We start from the raw sequence: 13,628 nt of genomic DNA, 5'->3' as shown, positions 1-13,628 counted from the left end.
CCTCCCCCACATTTCCTCTATGGTAACCATACGTTTATTTTTGATCTTTTTTCCGAAAATGAGATTGGTATGCTGCAGTCAGAGGTTTGAGATAGTTGACTTGGAAAGGGAAAACTGAAGTGTACAGAAAAATATAATAGAAATGAATTGCAAGATTTTTTCCCCTGATATATACAGATATGTGTTTCACCTCAATTAAGTTATCTCCCTAACGGTAGGTGTTGTTTAGTCACAGAGTCATGAATGACTCTTTTGTGACTCCCATGGCCTGTAGCCCACCAGGATTTTTTGTCAATGGTATTTCCCAGGCAAGAATTCTGGAGTGGTTTGCCATTTCCTTCTCCAGGGAATCTTCCCAACCCAGGGGATGAACCCATATTTCCTGCAATGCAGGCAGATTCTTTACAACGGAGCCACCTGGGTAGCTTGTAAGTCATCCTAAAGGTAGACTTATACTTCATAATTCTGTTGTTTTCCTATAGTGCATTGCTGAGTACATGACAGAAAATGAGAGACACTTGTTGATTATCTAATAAAAGTGATTCATTATGAATTGCTGTTTATGGTGTGGACTGTAAAATCATATATATATATATATATATATATATATGCATATATGTATGTATATATGTGATTTAGTTCAGTCACTCAGTAGTGTCCGACTCTTTGCAACCCCATGGACTGCAGCATGCCAGACTTCTCTATCCATCACTGACTCCCGGAGCTTACTCAAAACTCATATCCATTGAGTCAGTGATGCCATCCAACCATCTCATCTTCTGTTGTACCCTTCTCCTCCTGCCTTCAATCTTCTCCGACACCAGGGTCTTTTCCAATGAGTCAACTCTTTGCATCAGGTGGCCAAAGTATTGGAGTTTCAGCTTCAGCATCAGTCCTTCCAATGAATATTCAGGTTGAGTTCCTTTAGGAAGGACTGGTTGGATCTCCTTACAGTCCAAGGGACTCTCAAGAGTCTTCTCCAGCACCACAGTTCAAAAGCATCAATTCTTCGGCGCTCAGCTTTCTTCACAGTCCAACTCTCACATCCATACATGATCACTGGAAAAACCATAGCCTTGACTGGACAGGCCTTTGTTGGCAAAGTAATGTCTCTGCTTTTTAATATGCTATCTATTAGCCACTGAAAAAATGTTGTCAAGTGTTTTTGGAGTGATTTAAAAATCCTCACTCTTCAAGCATAGCGAAATCATTCACTGAACACCTTTTTTTTATGAGGGCTTCATTTGATTAATGCCTCTTTGTTGTTCCTCTCACATTGATGTACAGTGTCACTAATCCAAATGAATTGCTTTATGACAGAAAAGTATGTAAAAACAGTTCAAAATTTTGAATTTATAACAATTACATTTCTCTAGATTTCAAATGGTATGTAGGCATAATAACAGCCATAGATTGTAAGAATTCCAAATCCATTATTTTATATTCAAAAAAATCCTTTTGGATTAATAGCATATTTTTGGTGCAGATGTTTTCCTGAATGAAAATATAATATTGATACATATGATAGTAATCTATACTATATATATATGATTTTACAGATTATATATCAGTATTATATATATATATATATATATATAATATGTGTCTATATGTAGGCTTCCCAGGTGGTGCAGTGGTAAAGAATTCACTTGCTGATGCAGGAGACACAAAATAAGCCATGGGTGCATGTGTGCTGTCACTTCAGTTATGTCTGATTTTCCACCCCATGGACTGTAGCCCATCAGGCTCTCTGTCCATGGGATTCTCCAGGCACAATACTTGAGTGGGTTGCCATACCCTCCTCCTTCCCGACCCAGGGATCAAACCTGCATCTCTTGCATTGCAAGTGGACTCTTTACCCATGGTGCCACTTGGGAAGCCATAAGCCATGGGGCCTTTATATAAATATAAGTACATGGTAGATCTGGGCATGACTGAGCATAACCTAGTGTATAATAAACCAGGGAAGCCCAGCTCCAGGTTAAGAGCCTATGTTTGATTTTTCAGGCTTCACTACTGGCAGTTATAAAGTTTTGATCTGGTGGGCCTTGAGGGGTGGTGTTGTGTTGGTGGGGTGAAGTTGCTGTCTGTACTCCAGCCTTGGGACACAGTCAGCACTCCAGATGCTGGAGGGAGTTGCAGTCATGACTCAGAACACTGGGTTAGTCATGCTTTTTGACAGATTTACATTCTAGCCCTGGGATTGCATCACTGGGTCTCTAGAGCTGAGGCCTCGGCATTCTTCAAATGCCTTCACTCCATCTCTTTTTGAGGGCAAGAGTGGGAACCTTGAGGTTGTGTTTCCCACTCGGACCCAGTACCCAGTACAGCTGTCCCTCCATGCATTGGTGTCCAGGGGAGTGAGTCCTGGAAACAACCACACTTCGGAACCGAGTGATGACTGTAACTCTCCCAGATCACAGCCCTTGCCCGCTCCCCTCCCCAATTCCAGATCCCATGAAGTGGCCTGAGTCTTCTGTTGGGGCTACCTCAACAGGAAGATAACCCCCCATATCTGTGTTAAGCCACTTGACTCTTAACCAGTATGTCAACTCCAAGGGGAGATAGAATAGGGCGTGTCTGTACCATCTCTGGTTTTAGATACTTGGTTCTACCAGTGCATTAAAAGATTAAAGGCTTGACTCTAATTTTGCTGTTGCTTTGGTCTCTAGCTCTGACACCTGACAGCTCATTTGTTTCTCAGCTGAACTGACATCATCTGACTTGACCACTTGTATAATATTCAGTTCAGTCGCTCAGTCGTGTCTGACTCTTTGCGACCCCATGAATCATAGCATGCCAGGCCTCTCTGTCCACCACCAACTCCTGGAGTTCACCCAAACTCACGTCCATCGAGTCAGTGATGCTATCCAGTCATCTCATCCTCTGTCATTCCCTTCTCCTCCTGCCCCCAATCCCTCCCAGCAACAGGGTCTTTTCCAATGAGTCAACTCTTTGCATGAAGTGGCCAAAGTATTGGAGTTGCAGCTTCAGCTTCAGCATCAGTCCTTCCAATGAACACCCAGGACTGATCCCCTTTAGGAGGGACTGGTTGGAACTCCTTGCAGTCCAAGGGACTCTCAAGAGTCTTCTCCAACACCACAGTTCAAAAGCATCAATTCTTTGGTGCTCAGCTTTCTTTATAGTCCAACCCTCACATCCATATATGACTATTGGAAAAACCATAGCCTTGACTAGACGGACCTTTGTTGACAAAGTAATGTCTCTGCTTTTGAATATGCTATCTAGGTTGGTCATAACTTTACTTTCAAGGAGTAAGTGTCTTTTAATTTCATGGCTGCAATCACCATCTGCAGTGATTTTTGAGCCCCCCAAAATTAAGTCTAACACTGTTTCTACTGTTCCCCATCTATTTCCCATGAAGTGATAGGACCAGATGCCATGATCTTAGTTCTCTGAATGTTGAACTTTACACCAACTTTTTCACTCTCCTCTTTCATCAAGAGGTTTTTTAGTTCCTCTTCACTTTCTGCCATAAGGGTGGTGTCATCTGCATATCTGAAGTTATTGATATTTCTCCTGGCAATCTTGATTTCAGCTTGTGCTTCTTCCAGCCCAGCGTTCCTCATGATGTACTCTGCATATAAGTTAAATAAGCAGGGTGACAATATACAGCCTTGATGTACTCCTTTTCCTATTTGGCACCAGTCTGTTGTTCCATGTCCAGTTCTAACTGTTGCTTCCTGACCTGCATATAGTTTTCTCAAGAGGCAGGTCAGGTGGTCTGGTATTCCCATCTCTTTCAGAATTGTCCACAGTTTATTGTGATCCACACAGTCAAAGGCTTTGGCATAGTCAATAAAGCAGAAATAGATGTTTTTCTGGAACTCTCCTGCTTTTTCGATGATCCAGCAGATGCTGGCAATTTGATCTCTGGTTCCTCTGCTTTAGCACTATACTGTGTTCATTCTTGCCAATGTTTCTTCTTCCCACCCACTATTTCTGAGCTTTTTCTGAGCCTCTGATACTGATTATCTGTCAAGTGTCATTCCCCTTCTATCAGAAAAAGCATACCCCCCAAACAAAATTATGCACACAGCATTAGGGATTTTAGGATTTGCAAATGTGAAGTTGCCACTGTATCACATTATTTTAATTGCAATAAGTTTAAAATTCAAGATACCAGTAGAAATAAATTAATATTGAATATCCAAGAGAAATAAAAGAACAAAAATTACACAGTAATGAGAAATATGGAGGATTATGGATCTCTGAAAGCCCATCCATGGACAGAGTTCACTAAGTCAACATCAAAATTGTTGTTCTAAGTTTTTCAACTTAAGTTTTCCAAACTATAGTTTTTTTGGTTGTTGTTTTTTGTTTTTAACATTAGTCCCTTAAAGGTATAAGACCTCTTGGAGAAGAAAATGGCATCCTAGTCCCGTATTATTGCCTAGGAAATCCCATTAACAGAGGAGCCTGGTGGGCTGTAGTCCATGGGGTGACAAAAGAATTTGACATGACTCTGCAACTAAACAACAAAGACATATAGATGTAAATAAAAAGAGCAACATGGAAAGCTCTGTGTTTGGAAAATGTCATCAAAGCTCAATCTTGGAGATTCACAATACACAGCAGTACAATAAAGGCTCTTTATTTGTATATTTTTAATGCAAAACACTCAATCCAGTATTCAAGACGTACAGTCCCTTCATTCCAAAAGAAACAATTTTTTTTTTTTCTGGTTTCTTTTTCTGTCCCAGATACTACCAATCAAATTTTAGGAAGAAGTGTTCAAGGTTTTGTTTTCCAATACTATCTATTAATAGGAAATCATAATATTATAAGATACTTTCAGAACAATTTCAGATGAGCACATTTTTCAAAAAGTACATTGTCTATCCTAGGTTTTAATTAAAGTCTGAGTGTAATGTTTTTGGTGGTAGGGGTGGAATTGCAGGGAGGGTATAAATACATCACAGAGGTGTCAGAGTGTTATTCCTTACTGGTTTAAAAAAAAAAATTCTTAGAAGCTGATAAACATAAAGATATGACTTTTCTTTTTATGGAAATAGCCCAAAACTAATGGTTGAAAAGAGATTGAAATTGGATATTGTTGATCATGCAGTGTGAAAACATTTTTAAAATATATGATATGGGCTACAGAAGGAAAGTAAAGAGCAGATAATGGTGCTGATAATGTTTCATAATTGTAACACTAGATATACTTTCATTAAATGACCAAACGAACCACTGCTGGCATAGTTTGAAGTTTTTGTTAAATAATAAACATGAAATATGGGTGGAATAACTTAAATGTTGCGAAGAGCTAATAAGAGTAACAGTCATGCCCTGTTAAAGCAATGAAGTCTATTTTGTTCAATGCTAGAGTTTACAATGGTCAAATTGCCAAAATGAAGTAGCTGTAAAAGTAAAAAATTTGTCTGTGCTTCAAAAATAGATGGATCTTAGCTTTTAATTTTACTATGTAGTTTTGTAAAAAAAAAATATATATATATATATATATAAAGGTTTTCATAGTTGCAGTTGTGAACCTTAGGAAGGTAATTAAAAATTAAATGAAAATCATATTACTTAAAAACAAATTAGGGAATCTTGGTCTGGAAAAACTCCATCACTAAGATAAAAGGCACACTGAAACATTTGGTGGGGAAGAATCAGTTCACTTTCAATGAAGTATTTGCAATATTTAGTCTCTTATATGGTAATTTCTTCCCCGTGTTGTTGATTTTATTTTGCTTTTGTAGTCTAGAATGAAGGAAACAAGGATCTTCAGTTTTTAATAAGGAAGTTAAAACACCTTGGGGAATTCTTGGGCTATTTTGAAGATTACCATGAAACTAGGAAGCATCCTCTAAACCAGTGAAATGATTACCCCCTGTTTTCTCTTGTATATTTTCCATTACTGTAATTTATGTGTTTTGGTTTCTCAGTTTACCTTGTTGTATTTTTGCCTATTGAATCTCTGTAATGTATTTATTCCTTTATTGGTAATTATTTAGTCCTGTTAAAACTGATAGTTTCCATTTAGGGAATTGTAGAAATACAGCATTTAATCAACAGAGTGGAAACAGAATTCTAGCCTTAGGACTGATGCTGTCTTCCTCTATGACTTATGGGAGACTTCCTATCTCTCAAATTGACTATAAAATAGTGGGAATGGAATTCATACTTGTTGAAATATTGATGGCTACATTGAAGGGTGTACAATAAAAAAAAGCTTTATTTCTCTCATTTTTAGGTGAACACTCTGTGAGAACTCTTGTACTCTCCCATATTATGATCAAAATGCCTTTTTGGTGAGTTTCTCATTGTGTCAATCACATGCCCCAGTGGATTTTATTCATTTGATGTGGGGTATAAATTTATCACATGTGAATATGAATCTGTTAATTGACTTTAAATTTCTATCTGTTCACTTTGAGAGGATTCAGTCTTTGAAATTTAGAAATGTTCTTTGAAAGTTTGCAGTAAACTTCTTTCAGCTGTAGTTTGTGTGCTGCAAAAAAACATTGTGTATTGAAGATATTTTTATTTAATTGTGTACAATGTTCTTAGAAATGACATCCTACACTTGAAATATTTTAAAAATTAAAGTTGAAGAACATTCAAAAGGATGTTTATTAGGATGATTATTTACTTGTGATTTACAGAATTATATGAGTAAAATCCCATTTACCTATCCTCTATGAAGGTATTGCCCAGTAATTGATATGTTATCCTTCTTAAACTCTAAACAACAACAAAAAAACAATGTTCTATGTACCACAAAATACCAGATGTTTGAACTGAACACACATTTTTGATGTTTTATGATTTAGGTAAATACAAATACTAGGGTATATATCCACCTACTAGAGACCAGACAATACATTTATGTTTTAAAGGATACAAATGTGATAAGTCCTTTAAAGAAGTTACACTTCCGTCATTTACTTTTCTTGTAAATTATAAGTTCAAATCAACCCAGGCAACTTTAATTTTTGTTAAATATTTTACAATTGTCAAGCGAAAACAAAACATTGAATGATTGAGTGATTTTTAATGTCACTGAATTTAAAAGCATGGCAGAGAATATTTTATACTAACAATTGACATTCAGATTAGAGATTCTTTACACTCAGTCAGTCAGTTCAGTCGCTTAGTCTTGTCTGACTCTTTGTGACCCCATGAATCACAGCAGTGTTTAAACTCTGTGAACATCAGCCAGTCACAAGTTAGCATATAACTTAGCTTTAATGATTTTATTTTTCTGATCTTTGACCAAATTTCTTCAACCCACTCCTCCAGAATATTAGGGCTACTGTGTGGTATTTTGGGATCTATCTCTTCTAAACAATGAGTATTTTCATGCTCAAAGTACTTTTTCTTTCTTTCTTTTTCTTTTTTTTTATTAACACCTACTTCTCTTTGTCTCCAAATTTCTGATGTTTGACGAATTTTCTTTCTGTGTGCATCTCCTTTAGTCAATGGGTTAGAAAAGATCTCCAATTAAAATAAATAAATTTATATTAAAAAAAAGATCAAACAATGAACGAAAAAAAAATCAGACCTAAACAAATGAAGTATCAGAATATGAAGGCGGGAGAAGGGGATGACAGAGCATGAGACGGTTGGATGGCATCACCGACTCAATGGACATGAATTTGAGTAAACTCTGGGTTTGGTGATGGACAGGGAGGCCTGGGTGCTGCAGTCCATTTGGCGGGAAAGAGTCAGACACGACTGAGGGACTGAACTGAACTGAATCAAATTCTAATAAAATGTGATTGCCAAATAAAAAGTTAGTTTTAGATGTACAAAAACATACAAAGTATATCTCCTATATATCTTAGTTTAGAATATGAATGGAAGTTATTTGGCACCAAAATAAGGGAGAAATCTGAGAAAAAGGAAGATATGATATCTGGAGAAACAGGGAACTGTCTCAAGAAAGCATTATCAAAAATCAGCTCCATTAAGTGAAAAAAACGAGGGGCTGGGGGGATGCTGTAAGAAATAAAGCAACAATGATACCAAGCCTTTGAACATTTGAAAAACTTAATACTAAAAATACTGGTGATTGGTGTAGGGCTAGTTTGAAAAATAAGTTTTTAGAAATGTATTTATGGAAATATGATTAAATTATTAAATCCTAGAGGGACATTACACAGGGAAATAATTATGTACATGAACTGCTTGATATCACAAGTAATTGTGTTTAGGCAGTCAAAATAAAAATGTAAATATTGATCAGTGATTCATCTATAAATTAAAGTAAACCTGTATTAGGAGGATATGGGGAAAGGATTTTAGCTTTAAACTATTTGGTAATATTTGATTTTTTTAAAAACAGACACACATTTAAAAATAATGATCCAAAAGAACCTTATTTTTCATTAACTCACAAAATTATATTACCCAAACCTTCCATCAGTCACACAGTAGATTTTTTCCAACTGTTTTTGTTATCAACCTTCTTCTCAGAAGAATCCATTTTATTTCCTAAGCTAAGTCACTTCAGTCATGTCCGACTCTTTGCAGTCCCATAGATGGCAGCCCACCAGGCTCCGCCGTCCCTGGGATTCTCCAGGCAAGAACACTGGAGTGGGTTGCCATGGCCTCCTCCAATGCATGAAAGTGAAAAGTGAAAGGGAAGTCGCCCAGCCGTGTCCGACTTTTAGTGACCCCATGGACTGCAGCCTACCAGGCTCCTCCGTCCATGGGATTTTCCAGGCAAGAGGACTGGAGTGGGGTGCCACTGCCTTCTCCGATTTTGTTTCCTGATCTTATTTTAATTTCAGCAATGGTTAACACAGGCCTTAAAATTTTTGAAACCCGTTTTGCATTTTCACTAATCTTTGGTCAAGTGGAGGCTATATGCCATTTAGCTAAAAATTTTTCTTAGAACATATTTTACTCTACAGATCAGAGCTATAATAAGCTATTTGAAAGATTGAATTGAAATATAAAAAGCATTTTAGATATTTTACACTTCAAAAAAAACTTCCAAATACAACTTTTCCAAAATTAGCTTAAACTAGAAGCATTTTTACATATGTGAAAGCAAACCAATAATGAAAAAAGTAATTTTTAATATATTTACAAAAGAATAACAGAAGTTCAAATTATTTATGTACTTTACAGATATTGCATACGTATATGAGTTTTGGTAGAAGTTTATTAAAACAGTAAACATGAATGCAATGTGTTTTTAAAATCATGTAGAAAATTGAATTGATCAGATATTTGAAAATCTATGCAATATACTTTAGTTTTCAACTAACAGTGGTATTTCTAGAAAATGCAATAAGGCTTTACTCATTTAATATTAATAGGTAGTACAATGGTTGCAAAGTGAATTTTGAAGAAAATTTGAGACTTTTGAAGATAACATGAAAATTTATCCATTTGAGATTTTTTTCAAATGAGCTACATATTCTCTTTACTTAGTAAAGATGCTAAGCATAATATGTTTTTTGATGATTAAAGCTATTTTTATGTCATACAATCTTCCATCTAGAATACTGAAACATGTAGAACACTACAATTAAATAAGCTTAGGTCATGTTCTTAATTATTTGACCTCTTTGAATGGTTTTTCCATCTGTTTTTCTCTTCATTATTATGTCAGTCATAACTTCTGAGTGTTGTCAGTACGCCTGATTCTATTAGGATCCTTTTCTGTTTTCTAAGTCATCAGTTCATTTGTGAGGTGGCTTTAAAACAAATAAAAAGCAAGCAAGCTGACCAAATTTCCTTTTTAAGAATTAAATGCAAATTATTTTTGCCAGAGCGGAAAAATGAGGGGAAGGGATAGTTAGGGATTTTGAAATAGACCTGTACCCACTGCTGTATTTAAAATGGATAACCAACAAGGTCCTACTATATAGCACAGGAAACTCTGCTCCATGTTTTGTGGCAGGCTGGATGGGAGGGAGTTGGGGCATAATGGATATATATATATATATATATATATATATATATATATGTATGGCTAAGTTACTTTGCTGTTAGCTTGAAACTGTCTTAACTTTGGTCAGCTGTACTCTAATATAAAATAAAAAGTAGAAAAAAATAGAAAATAAGTGTAGAAAGCCTCCTGATTGATGGCTTAAGCCTTCTTCCCTGTGAAATTGGCATGAACTGTAGCTAAGTTCATTATTGTTCATAACTGTCTCAAGGTCAATTTCACTTTCTTTCCTTTTCTTTCATATCACTTGTGGTTAAACTTGAACAAATGACCTCTGAAGACGAATTAGAATGAATATTCAGAGCCTGAAAATAAGGGTGATAACACATGTATTTTATTATAATATTTAGGGAAAGATCTATGATAAACAGAGTAATATTGGTTTTCAGATGGGATGTAATCGAAAGGATTTTTTGGTAAATTACCTACACAAGATTCATCATGATTTCTTTTTTGCTTCCGTAACTCTGGGCTTCTTTATACATATCCCCTGGAACTGTCTTTCTCAACTCTTTCGGTATATCTTGGATTCACCTGAAAATGTCTTTGCCCTTCCACAGAAATTATGATTTCACTAATTCTAATGAATCCCAGGCACTGGTATTTTTAAAAGCACCACCCCCCACCCCCACCCCAGTTGATACCAATACGTAGCCATACATGCAAAACAGTACTCGAGTTAGCCATGAGTTTAGATTTGAACAGAAACCCATTCTACATGATTTAAGCAAGAAAAGAAAATACCTAAGGATGTTAACTCATAGGGCAGCAAGAACAGCCAAGAATCAGGTCTCGGAGCAGAAGAGGCAATAACGTTGATCCAAATCACCACCTGCCTCCTCCAGGGCTGAGGGACTGTGATTGCCACAGAAACTCCTGCCGCTCATGCTTTTTTTTGACAAATGTCTGCCTTTTTGAATAGCTCACGATTGGACCGCTTTTAAGTAATTCTCATTATACATTTTGTTGGCTGATCTAGAGTACATGCTTATGGCCTTGATGCGTACAATGCTGGGAAAGTTTATTCTCAGGTAGAACACTAAGAAAATTTAAAAGGCTACAGTGGCCTGCTTGTATTGAGGGAGAGAAATTTGGTCAGAAAAAAAAAACAAACCCTACTTGATTTAAGTTTTGAGGTTTTGTCAGGGGTATGGGAAGTCAGGGGTGGGGGAAAATAGGTGAATAGTCTTAGAAGGCTTGCTATGTTTTGCATTGGATTTATTTTACTATCTTTAGTAAGAAAAAATGTAATACAATTTAAGTCATTTGGGGGATGATATACTTATGTTAATAATCTGAAAATTATCATTCCATAACACTCTCAGAAATCCTTTATTACAACTGAAACTATAAAAAATATAGAAGAAATTATACTTTCAGAAGGAAAACTGAGTAAAGTAGTTCTTATAAAACCAACTAAAATTGTAAATTAAATATTTTTATTGAACTATAGTTGATTTCCAATGTTGCTTTTTTTTCCTTTTTCTTTTTAAACCCAAAGTTAAGCAGGCACAAATATAGGGAAAAGAGCCCAGAAATGAAACTAAATCAGGAACTTGAAATTAAGAGCATTCAAAGGCCTTCTCTTATTAGGCAGTTCTATCTAAACTTAAAGGAATTCACTAACTACTTTGAAGACTTATAGTAAAGGGGGAAAAAATAACCCCCTTAGCTCACAGAAAATAGGGAATCTGACAAAATGTCTCTGTACAAAGTGTTACCCCAAAGGTTATACCTGCAGTGTAAGAGTGAAAAAGAAATAATAGTTTCACCAAAAAAGGGGAAAAGGAAGAGACTTGTTTTCTGAACCTTTGAAATAGATGAAGAGAGGAAAAACATTTCATCTGAGAATTTATAAACACCAGTGATCCCTTACATGATTTTGCAGTATATTTTCAGGCTGTGTGGCCCACGAAGACCTCAAAAAGAAAAATTAATACAATGAAGCCCAGAATTGAAACCACCCACAGGTGATAGGAAAACATAAATCTTTTCAAAAGAAACTCAAAATCATCAGGGCCTTGGAAAATTTCACAATGAAAGAAGGCATAGAATTCAGAAAGTAACAGAAAAGATATTAGCAAACATCTAGACCAATGTAAGCAAGCATCTTCCGTATCTGCAAATTAATTGTTTCATTTTCTGGAAGGCACAAACCTTCCCTAGAGCCTAACTCAATATTATTGACCGTGTCTTAGGTCCCATAATCAGACTGAGTCAGATAGACTTAGATTAGCTCCACTGTATTTTTTCTTTTCCACTACAAGGAGAGATTTAGTTTATTTTAGAAAATCAGTGATGAGAAAGGGGTTTTAAGTTATTTTTTATCCTCATAGTGTCTTAAAGTTGTATGAAGCCCCCCCAAAAATTAATTTTGAAAAATTCACTATGACTGCATTGGCCTTTGCACATTTTCTTAAATTTCTACCAATTATCTTGAATATCCTCAAGATTTTTAAAGCATCTTTTAGTAAATTTTCAAACTCAATTTCATTTGAGTCCATCATTTTCTCCAAATCATCAGAATTGAAGAATATTTGTATTTTTGCCCTTAAATCCATGCATCTTAAGTCTACTAATCTCAAAAACTCATTGGCTTAATACCTGGGAGTCAGTCAGTGTCAACTGTTTTGTTCAAGGTATGTCTACCGTCTACAGCAAGAACTCCTAACCCTTAGGTAAACAGTGCAGATCTCTTCTTCAACACTAATATGTAAGAAATATCTTCTTATTTTCTAAAACATATAATTTAATCCCATCCCCATCTCTCTCACTGGGTAATTCTCCCTGGGCAGGAGGAAATTTAAAGTCAATCATGAAAGTGGAGGGTCTCTGCTCTCTAACTATTCCTACAAATTTGAGAACTTATCTTTGGTTTCATGCCAATTATTATTTCCCTTAAAGCATTTAATGCTCTTTCTAAATCCTCAAGGTCTGTTGTTGTTCAGTTGCTAAATTGTGTCTTACTCTTTGTGACCCATGGACTGCAGCACACCAGTCTCTTCTAACCTCCACTGTCTCTCAGAGTTTGCTCAAATTCATATCTATTGAGTCAGTGATGCTATCCAACGGTCTCTTCCTCTGCCACCCCCTTCTTCATTTGCCTTCAATCTTTCCTAGCATCAAGGTTTTCCCCAATGTGTCAGCTCTTAGTATTAGGTGGCCAAAGTATTGAAGCTTCAGCATCAGTCCTTCCAATGAATATTCAGGGTTGATTTCCTTTAGGATTGGTTTAATCTCCTTGCAGTTCAAGGGTCTCTCAAGCATCATTCTTTTGTGTTCAGCCTTCTTTATAGTCCAACTCTCACATCCACACATGACTACGGGAAAAACCATAGCTTTGATTATAGAGACCTTTACTAGCAAAGTGATGTCTCTGCATTTTAACACACTGTCTAGGTTTGCCATAGCTTTCCTTTCAAGGAGCTAGTGTCTTTTCTAAATTTCACAAGGTCTATTCAAAGCCTAATTATGAGCTACATCCTTGCCTAACAAAATCACTGGATATTTTTAGCTTCTTTTCAGGTCAGCAACACTATCTGAAACTCTGCCACTTGAAATGTGCATATATCCATACCTTTTAAAATTCAATAATTTATAGATATAAGAGACCCTTCCCTGGTGGCTATGTTGGTAAAGTATTTGCCTGCAATGCAGGAGACCCAGGTTCGATTCCTGAGTTTGGAAGATCCCC

General features: G+C 36.1%; 1 long non-coding RNA gene across 1 annotated transcript in view; it reads left to right on the top strand.

Moving 5' to 3' along the window:
- Window positions 1-13,628, top strand: part of LOC123334911 — a 71,074-nt gene that overhangs the window by 40,166 nt on the left and 17,280 nt on the right. The window contains exon 2 of the long non-coding RNA XR_006553110.2: window positions 6,224-6,281. This is a non-coding gene — a long non-coding RNA (uncharacterized LOC123334911). The remainder of the gene's footprint in view (window positions 1-6,223; window positions 6,282-13,628) is intronic.

This window comes from Bubalus bubalis, chromosome 8 (genome assembly GCF_019923935.1).
Source record: "Bubalus bubalis isolate 160015118507 breed Murrah chromosome 8, NDDB_SH_1, whole genome shotgun sequence".
In the NCBI taxonomy this organism is placed as follows: domain Eukaryota; kingdom Metazoa; phylum Chordata; class Mammalia; order Artiodactyla; family Bovidae; genus Bubalus; species Bubalus bubalis.
The sequence above is the reverse complement of the archived record's forward strand: the minus strand, read 5'-3'. Positions and strand labels throughout refer to the sequence as shown.